The following is a 17,786-nucleotide window of genomic DNA, read 5'->3' as shown; positions in this document are numbered from 1 at the left end:
ATGAAAATTGAAACTCTGGGACCTTGTGAATTGTGTTAATGACTGCCTTCTGGACATCTGTCAAGTCAGCAGTCTTCCCCATGATTGTGGAGCCTACTGAAACAGACTAAGGGACCTTTTTAAACGCTTAGGAAGCCTTTGCTGGTGTTTTTTGTTAATTATTTTAATTTACTGAGATAATGACTTTTGTATTTTCCTTGGCTGTAATGCATAATCAACATTAACAGAAATAAACACTTGAAATAGATCACTCTGTTTGTAATGACTCTATATAATATATGAGTTTCACTTTTTGTATTGGAGAACTGAAATAAATTAACTTTTTGATGATATTCTAATTTAGTGAGATGCACCTGTTAACTTTTTGATGATATTCTAATTTAGTGAGATGCACCTGTATATATATATATATATATATATATATATATATATATATATATATATTTTATCACCCTGACTAATAAGTGTTTCATTACTTTACAGAGGAAGAGGAAGAGGACCCTTCACCAATTGGTATGTACTGCACATTATCATTCCATGTTTCTTAACCCTGTCTTGTAATCAGCATTAACCTGACAGCCACATTTTTAAGCATGACATGTCATTTTATGTGGTAATAACTTTAAGGCTAAGTTCACACGATGCGTTTTTCATGCGTTTCCGCGGCGTTTTTGCAGTTGCGTAAACGCCGCGGAAACGCATGAAAAACGCATGGTAGAAGGGCAGCAATGTTCCCCAATGGAAATCCGCATGTGCTGTGCCCATGATGCGGATTTTTCCGCAGCGTAAACGCTGCGGTCAAAAATCCGCAGCATGTCAATTAATTTTACGGAAACGCTGCTCTTTTGCCGCCATTGACTTGCATTAGACCGCATGGAATCCGCATCACTGTATATGTTGATGCGCTTTTAATGCGGTCTAATGTGCGGATGGTACCCGGGTGTGGATGAGAGGACTCTCATCCAGACCCAGGTACCATTAAAAAAAAAAGAATAAAATAAAAAATATATATATTCTCACCTTCTGACGGCCCGCGCTGCGTCCTGCTGGCTTCCCGGGCACTTCGCGGTTGAATGAAGGACCTTCGCTGATGTCAGAGTCATGTGACGGGTCACGTGACGCTGACGTCGGAAGGTCCTAAAGTCTTCACTGCCGGCAGCCGGGACCGAGCGAAGCAGGACACCGGGGGCCATCAGAGGGTAAAGTATAGATTTATTTTTTATTTTTTGACATTCACACACTATATAAATCCATGCCGGTTGCATGGATTTATATAGTGTGAAGTTGACAAGCACTTTCCAAGTGATGCTAAAATCTCTTGGGAAGCGCTTGTCAACCCGCATGCGGAAATGCATGTGAAGAACGCTTCATTTCCGCATGTCCCTGGCAGGAAACCGCATGTACAATCCGCATGCGTTTTTTCCTGCCAGAGAGATGCAGAAACGCTCAGGAAAAAATCCTGAGCATTTCTGCATCGTGTGCACATACCCTTAAATGCTTCTTCTTCTGCCAGTGATTCTGAGATTGTAATTTTGTTTTTGTAAAACATTGCACCTGTTCGTACTGGATCAGTTGTTTAGTCGTTATTTATGAAAGTATTCCAAATTTTCTGAAAATTTAGAAAAAATTTGCAATTTTTAAACTTAATTGTATACCCTTAATGAGATGTATATAGCTATAAAATATAAGTGTCTGCTCTATATGGGGTGATCCTGCGTTCAGGAGAAATTGCATAATACATTGTGCAGGCTAAAATTTGAGTCTGAAGTAACATTTTAGCTTAACCGCTTTAGGTTGTGTGCCCACGATGCGTTTTTTAAGCATTTCCGCAGCGGCAAAAACGCTGCAGAAACACTTAAAAAACGCATGGTAGAAGGCCTGCCATGTTCCCCAATGATAATCCGCATGTGCTGTGTACATGCTGCGGAAATTGCCGCTGCGGATTATCATTGCAGAAAAAAACGCAGCACTACCAATTATTTTACGGAAGTGCTGCGTTTTCGCCGCCATGGATTTGCATTAGAACGAATGGATTACGCTTCAATAGATAAGCACATGCGGAATATATGCGTTCAATGTGCGGATGGTACCCGGGTGTGGAGGAGAGGAGACTCTCCTCTGGACCTGGGTACCATAGAAAATTGTAAAAAAAACAATAAAATAAAAAATAAATATGATACTTACCTTCTGGTGGCCCCCGGTGCGCTCGTCCTCTCATGCCGGCAGATCGCGATGGACTGGAGGACCTGCGCTGATGTCATAGTCATGTGACTGGTCACGTGACGCTGACGTCGGCAGGTCCTTCAGTGTACCGCGATCTGCTGGCATGAGAGGACGGAGTGAAGCAAGACTGCGGGGGCCATCGGAAGGTAAGTATAGATTTATTTTTAAACATTCTTTCGGTCACACTATATAAAGTTGACAAGCACTTTCCAAGTGATGCTAAAATCGCTTGGAAAGCGCTTGTCAACCCGCATGCAGAAATGCATGTGAAGAACGCTTCACATCCGCATGTACCTGGCAAGAAAAACGCATGTACAATCCGCATGCGTTTTTTTCTGCCAGGGAGATGCAGAAACGCTCAGGAAAAATTCGGAGCATTTCTGCATCGTGGGCACATAGCCTTACTCCCCCCCCCCCCAGGGTGGTTTGCACGTTAATGACCAACCAATTTTTACAATTCTGACCACTGTCACTTTATGAGGTAATTACTCTGAAACGCTTCAACGGATCCCCCTGATTCAGAGATTGTTTTTTCGTGACATATTGTACTTCATGACAGTGGTAAAATTTATTCGATATCACTTGCATTTATTCGTGAAAAAATTGGAAATTTGGTGAAAATGTTGAAAATTTCACAATTTTCAAAATTTAAATTTTTATTTCGTTAAATCAGAGAGATATGTTACACAAAATAGTTAATAAATAACATTTCCCACATGTCTACTTTACATCAGCACAATTTTGGAATCCAACATTTTTTTCATTAGTGCGCTATAAGGGTTAAAAGTTGATCAGCGATTTCTCATTTTTCAAACACAATTTACAAAACCATTTTTTTAGGGACCACATCACATTTGAAGTGACTTTGAGGAGCCTTTATTACAGAAAATACCCCAAATTGACACCATTCTAAAAACTGCACCCCTCAAGGTGCTGAAAACCACAATCAAGAAATTTGTTAACCCTTCAGATGCTTCACAGGAATTTTTGGAATGGGGACGAAAAAAGTGAACATTTAACTTTTTTCACAAAAATTTTACTTTAGACCCCATTTTTTTTTATTTTTGCAGGGGTAACAGGAAAAAATGGACCCCAAAATTTGTTGTGCAATTACCCCTGAGCACGCAGATACCTCATACGTGATTAAAAAACACTGTTTGGGCGCACAGCAGGGCTCAGAAGGGAAAAGGCGCCATTTGACTTTTTGAATGTAAAATTTGCTTGAATAATTAGCGGATGCCATGTTGCGTTTAGAGAGCCTCTGATGTTCCTAACCAGTGGAAACCCCCCATAAGTGATACCATTTTTGAAACTAGACCCCTCAGGGAACTTATCTAGATGTGTGGTGAGCACCTTGAACCCCCCACAGAAGCTTATAACATGTAGCCGTGAAAATAAAATTTTCACATTTTTCCCACAAAAATGTTTTTCAGCCCCCAGTTTTGCATTTTCATAAGGGTAGCAGGAGAAATTGCACCATGCAACTTGTTGTGCAATCTCTCCTGAGTAAGTCAATACCCCATTTGTGGGGAAAACCACTGCTTGGGCGTACAGCAGGGTTCGGAAGGGAAGGAGCGCCATTTGACTTTTTGAATGTAAAATTTGCTTGAATAATTAGCGGACGCCATGTTGCATTTGGAGAGCCCCTGATGTGTCTAAACAGTGTAAAACCCCCACAAGTGACACCATTTTGGAAACTAGACCCCTGAGGGAACTTATCTTGATGTGTGGTGAGAACCTTTAACCCCAGGTGCTTCACAGAAGTTTAAAACATGAAGCCGTGAAAATAAAAAAATCTAACTTTTTCCACAAAAATGATCTTTTAGCCCCAAATTTTTTACTTTCACAAGGGTAAGAGGAGAAATTGGAACCTAAAAACTGTTTTGCAATTTCTCCTGAGTACACCAATACCCCATATGTGGGCAAAATACACTGTTTGGGCGCATGTCGGGGTTCAGAAGGGAAGGAGCACTGTGTGACTTTTTGAACGCAAAATTGTCTGGAATCAAGAGCGGATGCCATGTCGCATTTCGGGAGCCCCTGATGTGCCTAAATAGTGGAAACCCCCCACAATTGACTCCATTTTGGAAACTAGACCCCTCAAGGATTTTATCAAGGGGTATAGTGTATATTTTGAACCCAGAGGTATGACAGAATTTGATAACATTAGGTCATCATATTGAATAAATTGTCATTAGTCTTGAGCGCAAGTGCTCGCTACTTGAGTTTGCATTGTGTACTCGGGTATGCACCATATATCACGGGTGCTCGAGTAACATGCTTGAGTCCCTGCCCTGCATGTTTCACGGTTGTTAGACACCCAAAAAAAAACATGCGGGGATCGCTCCTGCATGGCAGGCGATCCCAGCAATGTTTTTTTTGGCTGCGAAGCATATGGTGCAGAGACTCGAGCATGTCACTCGAACACCTGCGATACTCAGTGCATACCCGAGCACCCGATGCAAACTCAAGTAGCGAGCACTTGCGCTCAACACGGGTCGCCATATTGTCATCATTTTTTTTTTCTTTACTTTTGATAAAATCCCAAATCTAACCCCAACCCTAACCCTAGCCCAACCCTAACCGTAGCCCAACCCTAACCCTAGCCCCAACCCTAACCCTACCCCAACCCTAACCACAAACCTAACCCTAGCCCAACCCTAACCCTAGCACAACCCTAACCCTAGAGTTTATTTTTTTACACCATTCCTCGTGTGGTATAAGTGATTAGACGACTTTATTCTTCAGGTCGGTTCGATTACAGCAGTTCAAGATTCATATTGGGTTTTTATGATTGATAGCTGTCACACACTAAAAGATGCTTTTTTGCAAAGACTAGTTTTTGCATCTCCATATTTTGAGAGCTATAATTTTTCCATATTTTGGCCAACAGAGTCATGTGATGGCTTGTTTTTTGCAGGACAAGTTGAAGTTTTTATTGCTACCATTTTCGGGCATGTGACTTTTTTTTATCGCTTTCTATTCCGATTTTTGGGAGGCAGAATAAACAAAAACCAGCAATTCAGGAATTTTTTTTTTTTGCCGTTCCACGTTTGGTAAATTTGATAAGACAGCTTTATTCTTCAGGTCAGTACCTTTACAGCGGTTCCGTATTTATGTTGTTTTTTATATTTTGGCGCTTTTACACAATAAAAACTTTTCTAGAAAAAATAATTTTTTTGTATCGCTTTATTTTGAGATGGAGCTGAATGGCGGCTTGTTTTTTGTGGGACAAGATGACCATTTCAGCGGTACCATTTTTATTTACATTCGTCTTTTTGATCGCGTGTTATTCCATTTTTTTGTTTGGCGGTATGATGATAAAGCATTGTTTTTTGCTTAGTTTTTTTTTTTTTTGATGTGACATCAGCGGATGTCAGAGCAGGCTGCAGCCGGGGGTCACGTGATGTCTAAATGGCTAAATCCCCTGTGGGAGAGAGGAGACCCCCTGGTGTCCGACCTGTCGTCTTTCCTCATGGCATTCCGGAAAGTCTTCGATGAACCAGGACGTAAGACCTCATCAGCCTCCTCTCTGCTATGTCTCCGCCAAGGGAGTCTCACCGTGGGCCAATATGCCATACGGTTCCACACCCTCGCTTCTGAGCTTGCCTGGGATAACGAGGCCCTAGTGTCCATCTTCTGGGAAGGCCTTTCTGGCCGGATTAAAGACGAGCTCGCCGGTCGGGACATTCCTACTACGATGGATGACCTGGTGTCGCTGGCTACCCGGACATCCGGTTTCAAGAGCACACCAAAGAGACCACCTGTGAGAGAAGATTTCCCTGCCTTGCTCCTACTTTCCAGAGACCTGTCTCCTCATCTGTTACTCCTCGGGCGCACTCACCTGAGCCCATGCAGATCGACCAGACCAAGATGGTCAAATCTCGCCAGGAGTCACGCCGAGCCGAGGGGAGCTGTTTCTATTGCGGCAGTAAGGAGCACCTGATCCGTTCCTGCCCAGAGAGGCCGGGAAACTCCAGTGTCTAGGACCGCTCGGAGAGGTCGCCCTATACAAAAGTAAACCCTCTCCATCCCTGACTATGTCTGTCTCTATCTCCTGGGGAGAGAGCCGTCACTTTGAACTCGCTCACCTGGATTCTGGAGCTGCTGGAAACCTCATTTCCCAGTCCCTGGTTGAGAAATATCATATCCCCACCAAGTCTCTGGCTGAACCATTGTCAGTCGCCTCCGTGGATGGAAGACTTCTTCCGGTGACCATCCTGCTCGTCACGGAACCCATAACCCTGCAGGTGGGAATGCTGCTCTCAGAAAATTTCCTTCCATGTGCTACCTGGACTCTCTCACTCCCTATTGCTAGGCCTACCTTGGCTCCAGACACATGAACCCGTGTTGAACTGGCAATCCGATGAAGTACTCCGGTGGGGGCCGGACTGCCACAAGACCTTCCTGGTTCCGGTTCATCCGATTCGTCCACCACCTACCCCAGCTAATTTACCCGGTCTTCCGGCTCCTTATTGGTCCTATGCTGACGTCTTCGGTAAAAAAGAAGCAGAAACTTTGCCACCTCATAGGCCATATGATTCCCCACTCGACCTGGTACCTGGCGCCACTCCACCCCTTGGCCGTATTTACCCGTTGTCCGCGGCCGAAACCCCGGCCATGTCTGAGTACATTGAAGAGAATCTGTCTAGGGGATTCATCCGGAAGTCTACCTCCTCGGCCGGCGCCAGATTCTTCTTTGTCAAAAAAAAGGATGGCTCGCTACGCCCCTGTATTAACTATAGAGGACCCAATCAGATCACGGTAAAGAATAAATACCCCCTGCCACTCATCTCCGAGTTGTTTGATCGCCTTAAAGGCGCCAGGATCTTTTCCAAGCTGGATCTACGTGGAGCATATAACCTGGTCCGTATCTGGCAAGGAGACGAGTGGAAGACGGCATTCAATACTCGGGACGGTCACTATGAATACCGTGTGATGCCCTTAGGTCTCTGCAATGCTCCCGTCGTCTTCCAAGAACTGGTCAACGACATCTTCCGTGATCTTCTTTACTCCTGCGTGGTGGTATACCTGGACGACATCTTGGTCTTCTCTCTCCGGATCTTCCCACACACCGGAGAGATGTTCGTCAGGTCCTGCTTAGGCTCAGGCAGAACCACCTCTATGCTAAATACGAGAAGTGCCTCTTAGAACAGACCTCTCTTCCATTCCTAGGCTATGTTATCTCCCAGACAGGCTTGCGAATGGATCCCGAGAAACTCTCTGCTGTCATAAAGTGGCCCCGTCCTAAGGGGTTGAAGGCGATTCCTGGGCTTCGCCAATTACTATCGTCTCTTCATTCCACACTTCTCGTCTCGGACGGCTCCCATATCTGCGCTCACCCGTAAGGGAGCAAATCTCAAGCAATGGTCACCCGAAGCTGAGGAGGCCTTCCTTTCCTTAAAGCAAGCCTTCTCCTCTGCCCCTGTACTGCACCGTCCGGATTGTAATAAACAATTCTACCTGGAGGTTGATGCTTCCTCCTCCGGAGCCGGGGCGGTGCTCACACAAAAATCTTCTTCCGGGAGAATGGTAACCTGCAGCTTCTTCTCCAAAATCTTCTCCTCATCTGAGCGCAACTACTCCATAGGAGACCGAGAATTGCTAGCCGTCAAATTGGCGCTGGAGGAGTGGCGCTATCTGCTTGAAGGGGCTCTATACCCGGTGATCATCTACACAGATCACAAAAATCTGGCATATCTCCAAAATGCCCAGAGACTTAATCCGCGTCAGGCCTAGTGGTCTTTGTTCTTCGCCCGCTTCGACTTCATCCTTCATTTCCGCCCGGCGGACAAGAATGTCAAAACTGATGGCTTGTCCCGATCCTTCCTGTCCTCCGATCAAGAGGAGGAGCCTATGCACATCATCGACCCCTCCAAGGTGATGAATGTGGCCCCCTTGGATTTGACTCGTCTTCCACCCGGTAAGACGTTCGTAGCGGTACCAGACCGTGAGAAGGTTCTTCGCTGGGGTCATTCTTCTAAACTAGCTGGCCATGCTGGCCAAAAGAAGACCTTCCTGCTCATTTCCCGGCATTACTGGTGGCCTACCCTGCGTAAGGATGTGGTAGACTTCGTCTCAGCCTGTTCATCTTGTGCCCGCAACAAAGTTCCCAGACACTTACCAGCCGGTCATCTCCTGCCGCTTCCCGTACCTGTTGCCCCGTGGCAACACATCGCTATGGACTTCATTACCGACCTCCCTGTTTCTGCCGGGTGTACTGTCATTTGGGTGGTCGCGGACCGCTTCTCCAAAATGGCCCACTTCATTCCCCTGCCTGGTCTCCCGTCTGCACCTGAGCTGGCTAAAGACTTTATCCGCCATATCTTCCGTCTCCATGGTCTCCACATCGTGTCGGATCGAGGGGTTCAGTTCACCTCACGCTTCTGGAGAGCGACATGTAAACTCCTGGTTGTCACCTTGGATTTCTCCTCCGCTTACCATCCTCAGTCCAATGGTCAAGTGGAGCGGATCAATCAGATCCTTACCAGCTACCTCTGGCACTTTGTTAATGTCCACCATTCTGATTGGGTAGACCTCCTTCCTTGGGCCGAATTCTCTTATAATAATCACGAGAGTGAATCCTCTTCCAAATCCCTGTTCTTTATAGTCTATGGCCAACTTCCCCGGATTCCGTTTCCCGTCTCCGCCTCTGTGGACAACCCTGCCGCAAAGTCTCTTGTCAGCGAGTTTTCCACCATTTGGGAGAGTACTAGGTCTGCACTTTTTCAGTCCTCTGGGCGGATGAAGAGATATGCTGATAAGAGACGTCTGGATCCGCCTCAATTCCGTCTGGGAGAGAAGGTTTGGCTCTCCTCCAAACATGTGCGGCTCAAGATACCCTCCTACAAGTTAGGTCCTCGCTTCATCGGCCCTTTCGAAATCCTCAAGCAAATTAATCCAGTGGCCTACAAATTAAAACTCCCGGCCACCTTACGGATTCCCAACTCCTTCCACGTATCTCTCCTCAAACCCATTGTCTTTAACTCTTTTTCCAACAATCCAGGTACTCCCCCTGCTCTGGTTTCCGCTGAGGACGTCTTTGAGGTAGAGCGTATTCTGGCCACCAAGAGGGTAAGAGGAAAGACCTTTTTCTGGTAGATTGGAAGGGGTTTGGTCCTGAGGAGAGAACTTGGGAACCCAGGGAGAACAAGAACGCCCCGCTTCTCCTTGAAAAATTTCTTTCAGGCCAAAAAAAGAGGGGGCCTAAAGGGGGGGTACTGTAGCATCAGCGTCTCTGCCCCTTGCTAGGCAGAGACTCCGTCACTCACACCTTCCCGCTCCTGGCTCGGCGTCCTCCAGCGCTTCTCTCCCCGCTGCTGCCGGCGCGCGCTCCTTCCATGGCACTGTGATTAGGGCGCGAGCGCTCCCCCTCTCTTAAAGGGACTGCGCGCGCTGTCCTAAGGAGTCCCCGGCCAATTGCCGGAGGACCTCCCATATATAAGGCACCTCCTCCAAAATGGAGTTGCCCAAGCAAAGTTGTTGCACAGTTTCTGATCTCTGCTTTAGCCCTCAGGTCCCGTTGCTAGCCTGACTCCTCGCCCTGCCTGCCAGCCTGTTATCTGCCCGTTACCTGCCAAGCCTGCCAGCCTGCTCACCTGGAGCGCTCACCTGTTACCTGCCTGTTACCTGCCCTGTCGGTCAGCCCGCTCACCTGGGAGCATCCGCCTGTTACCTGCCCTGTCTGTCAGTCCGCTCACCTGGGAGCATCCGTCTGTTACCTGCTGTGTCCGTCAGCCCGCTCACCTGGGAGCGCCCACCTGTTACCTGCCTGTTACCTGCTTTGTCTGTCTGCCCGCTCACCTGGGGGCACCCGCCTGTTTCCTGCCAGCCTGCCTGGAGACTCTGCCGTCACTTGCTGTGACCACCTGCCTGGTAAACCTAGAGACTACTACTTGCTCTGCTGTCACGAACCGTGATCACCTGTCAGCTACCAGAGACTTCTGCCTGCTTGCCGTGTCCATCCATCTTACTGGTCAGTCCCAGCCATCTGTCCCGTGGGAGCCACCTGCTGTCTTACAAGGTCGTCCCCAGAGTAGCACCTGGTCCCTCTGCCCGGATCCTCCCTGGTCACGGAGTCGCAAGGTCGCCGTCCGACCAGGGTCGGTTCGGGTTGATACTTAGTCACACCCCTCTGGGTCCCTCTTTGCACCTCGGCACAGAGGTTCCTCCACCCGGACCCGTAACAATAGTATTTCCTGCAGAGGGTTTTCTGAAGGTTTTTGTGTGGATGGGAGCCTTGTGTTCTCCTATTAATTCCAAATCCAGGAATGTTATTTTAGTTCTGTCTATGGTATGTCTATGGTATGGGTGAACCACAAATTAAACTCATTGTTGTTTAAATAAGTTAAAACTCTGTAATATCATTAGTTTCACCACCCCAGATGATTAATCATCAATAAATCTGGTATAGATGATAATAGAAGAACAAAAAGGATTGTGGACACTATTTATAAAACCTGAAGGTAACTGAAGGTAACTGGATCCTTAGTCACAGTAAACAATGTTCCTGTTTGTTGTCACTCTCTCCTCTGTAGTCCTTCACTTTCTACTAACCCCTATAATCCCTACTCCTAGTAAGGAATTGGTCATCTGTCTCTCCATTCTCCCCATCCATCTCACCTCCTCCTCAGAACTGATCCTCAACATACAATCCTGTGTCTCTAAGCCCAGACAACCACCTTATGCTCTCTCCTGCTCTCACCTACTAACACTTTCTCTACTCCTCCTCACTGCTGGTGATATCTCCCCAAATCCTGCCCCCCCCCCCCCACCCACCACATCCCCACAGTCACATCTACCTCTCATCCTTGATCGATCACACATTTCCGCAACCTTTCTAACCTTATACCCATCCGCCCAGCCCCACTAACAGAAGCTCTATGGAACGCACACTCTGTCTGCAACAAACTTTCCTACATCCATGATCTTTTCATTACTAACAAACTTTCCTTCCTCGGCATCACTGAAATCTGGCTCACCCCCTTCTGACACAACCTCTTCATTTGCACTTTCTTATGGCGGTTTCCACCTCTCCCACACACCCCGCCCCAGCAGCAAGTATGGTGGAGGAGTTGGCTTTCTTCTGTCAGATAACTGCTCCTTCTCACATATCCCATTGCCATCCTGCATTACCCTCCCCTCTTTTGAAGTGCACTGTGTGCACAACTACTCACCCTTCAACCTCCAACTGGCTGTCATTTACCACCCCCCAGGGCCAGCTACCACCTTCTTAGACCACTTCACCACCTGGCTACTCCATTTCCTTTCTGCTGATATCCCCACTATCATCATGGGTAACTTCAACATCCCCATTGACACTTCCCAATCATCTGACTCTAAGCTTCTATCCCTCACTTCCTCCTTCTGCCTCGCTCAATAGTGTTCCGCAGCCACTCACAAAGATGGACACACATTGGACCTCATCTTCACCAGCCTCTGTTCCCTATCTAACTTCTCTAACTCACCTCTCCCTCTTTCTGACCACAACTTACTCATATTCTTTCCCCTCTCCTCTCCAGGTCTGCAATCCCCCATCCAGAAACTTGCACACGCTCGCAGAAATCTCAAACTCCTTGACCAACACTCATTCTCTGAATCCCTTCTCCCTCTTACATAAATTACTTACACGATGCAGATGCTGCTGCTGCTTTATATAACACCACAACAGCTGCAGCTCTCAATTTGGTCGCCCCCCTCACACATACCAAAGCTTGCACCATCAACAGGCTACCCTGGCACACCAGCCTGACTAAAGAACTGAGACGGGTTTCCAGAGTTGCTGAACGAAGATGGAAAAGGTCTCACTCCAACGAGCACTTCATCACATTCAAACAGTCCCTCACTACTTTCAAGTCCACACTAACTGCAGCAAAACAAGCCTACTTCTCATTGCTCATATCCTCCCTGTCTCACAACCCTAAACAGCTATTCAGTACTTTCAATTCTCTCTTCCATCCTCCAGCTCCTCCTCCTCGCTTATTTTAGCTGAAGACTTTGATCATTCTTCAAGCAGAAGATTGACAACGTAAGGCAAAGCTTTGGCCATTAGTCCCCATAGCCTCTTCTCATAACTACTCGACTCTCCGCCTCCAAAATAAGCTTCTTTGCCATTACGTAAGATCAACTTTCCTCTTTACTCTCCAAGTCACATCTTACCACCTGTGAACTTGACCCAATTCCGTCTCACCTCATCCCAAACCTCACCGCAGTCTTCATCCCAACCCTAACCCACCTCTTCAACCTGTCACTAACAACTGTCGTCTTCCCCTCATGCTTCAAACATCCTCAAAAAGCCCTCCCTTGACCAATCCACTCTGTCTAGCTATCGCCCCATCTCACTTCTCCCTTATGCCTCAAAACTACTGGAACAACACGTCCATTTTGAACTCTCCTCCCACCTGTCCTCCTACTCCCTCTTTGACCGCTTACAATCTGGCTTTCAATTGCATCGCTCCACTGAAACTGCCATGACTAAAGTCACCAACGACGTACTGACTGCCAAATCCAAGCGACACTACTCTGTTCTCCTCCTCCTGGACCTGTCCTCTGCTTTTGACACACTGGACCATTCCCTCTTACTACAGACTTGGATCTCCTCATACCTAACAGACCGGACATTCAGCGTCTCCCACTCACACACCACCTCCTCATCTCGCCCCCTATCTGTTGGTGTCCCCTAAGGCTCAGTTCTAGGACCCTTGCTCTTCTCCATCTACACCTTTGGCCTGGGGCCGCTCATAGAGTGTCACGACTTTCAGTATCACCTCTATGCTGATGACACACAGATCTACCTCTCTGGACCTGATATCACCTCCTTACTAACCAGAATCCCGCAATGTCTGTCCGCTATTTCATCTTTCTTCTCTGCTAGATTCCTAAAACTTAATATGTATAAAACTGAATTCATCATCTTTCCACCATCTCACTCAACCCCCCACCTAACCAATCTATAAAAGTCAATGGCTGTCCACTCTCCCCACTCCTGCAAGCTCTCTGCCTCGGGGTAATCCTTAACTGATCTCTCCTTCAAACCTCATATCCATGCCCTTTCCACGTCATGCTGGCTCCAACTCAAAAATATTTCCAAGATCCGTACATTCCTCAACCATGAATCTGCAAAAACACTAGTGCATGCCCTCATCATCTCTCGCCTCGACTAGTGCAACCTCCTGCTCTGTGGCCTCCCTTCTACTGCTCTCGCACCCCTGCAATCTATCTTTAGCTCTGCTGCCCGACTAATCCACCTGTCCCCCACTATTCCCCGACCTCTCCCCTCTGTCAATCCCTTCACTGGCTCCCCATTGCCCAGAGACTCCAGTAGAAAACCCTAACCTTGGCATACAAAGCCTTCCACAAACTGTCTCCTCCATACATCTGTGATCTAGTCTCCTGGTACCTACCTGCAAGCTCCGATCCTCACAGGATCTCCTTCTCTACTCCCCTCTTTTCTCCTCTTCCCACAATCGCATACAAGGTTTCTTCCATGCATCCCCCCTACTCTGGAACTCTCTACCCCAACATTTCAGACTCTCGCCCTAACGTGGAAACCTTCAAAAAGAACCTGCAGACCACCACTTCCGACAAGCCTACAACCTGCAGTAACCCTCGCTGCACGACCAGCTGTTCCCTCACCTACTGTATCCTAACCCCCCATCCTTCTAGATTGTGAGCCCTAGCAGGCAAGGTCCTCTCTCCTCCTGTACCAGTCGGCGACTTGTATTTGTTCGAACTATTGTACTTGTTGTTTGCTATGTATACCCCTTTTTCACATGTAAAGCGCCATGGAATTAATGGCGCTATAATAATAAAACACTCCTCCCACCATGCCATTCCGATGTTCGCTACTGATGGGGAGAATTTAGCCCCCATGGAAACTCCGCTGTTTTGGAGAAAAAATATTTTATTGAACAGATTTAATGAATGACTGTAGATCAGGAGAGTAAGAACTAAATTTGGACAGGTGATGATCAACTGCAGAAATAGCAACGTGGTGCGGGATGCTTGTATATAGTTCCACTCCAGCTCAAAACATCACAGCAATCTTGAATGGAACCTGGGATACGTAGGACAAGTAGTTGGAGAGCTGAATCCAGCCACTGTCCAAGGCGTTCGCTAAAGGAGCCTATGCCTGCAGCAATTGGATGCATCAGTGGTAGTTTTTCTTTTTTGTGTGTTTTGGGTAATGCATGAATAATAAGTATAGTTGGATGATTTACAATAATGAATTCAGATTCTTTTTTTGTTAAAATACCCAATGCTATTCCCTCCTGAACCAAGTGTTTTAGTTTTTCTTGGAAAAATGACCGCCGCCAGGGACCAGGGGGAGACGGACAGGTGAGTATACTTTTTTTGTATTATTTTTACTTTTTTTGTCTTTTTTTTTTACTGTGGGCTGGGCACAGCCGACTACTGCTCTCCCCAGACGTACCGCTCTCAATGTTATTAGTGGGAGCGGCGATCGGATGAGAGAAGTAGTAGTCCTCCTCTCCGGACCTGGGTACCACCCGCAGCGCGTTTCCTGCGCAAATTTGCGTCCATTGGCTTTAATTGAAACAGCAAATCCGCAGGTATAGATATTATACTTGCGGGCTTGCTGCGGTTCAATGCTGTGTTTTTTTCTGCAATTGTAATCCTGAGCGGAAATTTCCACATCATGTGCACAGCACATCAGGATTACCATTGCTATAGCTGGCAGACCTATTAACAAGCGTTTTCCCAGCGGGAAAACCGACGTGAAAAGGCATCAAAAACGCTTCGTGTGCACATAGCCTTAATCATGCGAAGAGCATTGTGGATAATAAAAATAGAGAGGATCTAATCTCCAAAAAAAATAATTCTGGTTGAAATAAAAATATATAAAAAATGAATACGCAGATTCCAACATTAGTCCTCACCTACAATACCCATTATCCAGCTATTTCGGACATAGTAAAAAGAAATATTGATATCCTGAGAGAGGACAGTACTATGGACTTTTTTTTTTTTTTTAAAGTATCAGAGTGGTGCCTCGTAGAGCACCCACAATCGGAAATAAACTGTCCCCCAGTCTTTTTAATCCCAGTCCCTCTATAAAAAACACATGGTTATCAGTGAGTGGTTTTCACAAATGTGTCTTGCTTTCATGCAGCACATGTCCATTTGCCTCTAAAAAAATTATTTTTTCTAATAACAACAAGTCTAAAATATTTTCAATTAAAAGTTTTGTAAACTGCAATTTAGAGCATGTGGTTTATGTGATTGAGTGCACTGCTTGTAAGCTCAAATACGTTGGTTCCACCACCAGAAAGTTTAAAACAAGACTGAGAGAACATTTGTACAACATTTTATTAACCACTGCTGGCCGCTCCCAGGCATAATGTGACCCCGCCGCTAATGTCATGTCAAGCGAGGCGTGACATCAGTGACACGGTCCCGCGGTGGCTACTGGATTGTGGGCGGGGTTACCCCCCGCGTCACACCCTGCATCTACTGCGCGCTTTCCCAATGAATGGTGAGAGGGAGAACGCGCTGTGGATGCTGGGTGTGACGTGCGGGGTAACCCCACCCACAGCCGAGCATCCACCATGCAACGCAGTACTGAGTCACACCCGGCTACAGTCGGAACTAGATGTGACATCAGCGGATGTCAGAGCCCGCTGCAGCCGGGGGCCACGTGATGCCTGTCAGCGGCCAGCGATAGCGCCGCTCACAGGCAGTATCACTCAAGGTATTTACAAAGAAACTTATTTTCATCATAAAAATACATTGGCCTATTTTCAACAGTAGTGGACAACCCCTTTAAAGTCCCATAGAAGGACTAGGTAAAAAAGGAGGGGAGGGGTACAAAATTGTAAAAATATTTTAAAAAAAATTACAAAGATCAAAAGAATAAAAAAAAACAATACATGCGTAAATTTATGTAAAAACAAGAATAAAAGAAGTAAACGCATTTGTTATCATCTCATCCGAAATAACCTGATTTGTAAAATTGAAGTTAATGTCTTCAGTGAACACCATAAAAAAACTAAATTAAAAACTTAGCAAAAAAAATGGAAAAAGAAATTTCAGTGGGCTGTGCCTTCCTACACAAAAGCCACAGCAAAGAAACGTATACTGTACAGTATAGGTTTTCCTTATAGTGCGCCCCTATAGCGGACAGATGCCTTGACACCCATCCTGACTGTGGCCAATGTCAGACATATATCTCTTGAGGGCATGCATCAGCCAGTGGGCACAAACACTGTGTACCTAGCCTTACAAGTTATCTCTGTTCACATCAGTTTTACTTCTTTAATCTCTTGAGGTCAGAGTCACTTTGTAGGTTCATGACCAGGCCTTATTTTTTAAATCTGACCACTGTCACTTTATGAGGTAACTCTAGAACTCTTCAACGGATCCCACTGTTTCTGAGATTAATATTTCGTTACATATTGTACTTTATGATTGTGGTAAAATTTCTTCGATATCATTTGCGTTTATTTGTGAAAAAAATGGAAATTTGGTGAAAATTTTGAAAATGTTGCAATTTTCAAACTTGGAATTGTTATGCCGTTAAATCAGAGAGATATGTCACACAATATAGTTAATAAATAACATTTCTTACATGTCTACTTTACATCAGAACAATTTTGGAAACAAAATTTTTCCTTGTTAGGAAGTTATAAGGGTTAAAAGTTGACCAGCAATTTCTCATTTTCCCAACAAAATTTACAAAACCATTTTTTTAGGGACCACATCACATTTGAAGTGACTTTGAGGGGCCTTTATGACAGAAAATACCCCAAAGTGACACCATTCTAAAATCTGCACCCCTCAAGGGGCTCAAAACCACATTCAAGAAGTTTATTAACCCTTCAGGTGATTCACAGGAACTGAAGCAATGAAGAAGAAAAAAAATTAACATTTAACTTTTTTTTCACAATTTAATTTAGACCCAATTTTTTTATTTTCACAAGGGTAACAGATAAAAATGGACCCCAAAATGTACTGTGCAATTTCTCCTGATCATGCCGATACCCCATATGTGGGGGAAAACCACTGTTTGGGCACACGGCAGGCCTCGGAAGGGAAGGAGCGCAGTTGGACTTTTTGAATTCAAAATTTGCTGGAATAATTAGCTGACGCCATGTATCATTTGGAGACCCTGTAATGTGCTTAAACAGTGCAAACTCCCCACAAGTGACATCACTTATCTAGATGTGTGGTGAGCACTTTGAACCCCCAGGTGCTTCACAAAAGTTTATAACGTAGAGCCATGAAAATAAAAAATCTATTTTTTCCACAAAAATTTTCTTTTAGCTCCAAATTTTTTATTTGCACAAGACCTCTCATTTTGTTGTGCAATTTGTTCTGAGTATGCCAGAACATACCCTACATGTAATTGGTAACTACTTTTGAGGCATAGTGCAAAGGTCAGAAGGGAAGGAGCGCTATATTATGCACATTTTACTGTTATTGTTTGAGGGTGCCATCATCCACTGGGAGATCCCCTGAGGTGCCATAGCAGCCTGAGGACCCCATTTTACAAACTACACCTCTCAATGAACTCATCTAGGGGTGAAATGATCATATTGACATCATGA

This window comes from Phyllobates terribilis, unplaced genomic scaffold (assembly GCF_046119375.1).
Source record: "Phyllobates terribilis strain yellow unplaced genomic scaffold, ASM4611937v1 Scaffold_212__1_contigs__length_3418457, whole genome shotgun sequence".
Lineage (NCBI taxonomy): Eukaryota > Metazoa > Chordata > Amphibia > Anura > Dendrobatidae > Phyllobates > Phyllobates terribilis.
The sequence above is the reverse complement of the archived record's forward strand: the minus strand, read 5'-3'. Positions refer to the sequence as shown.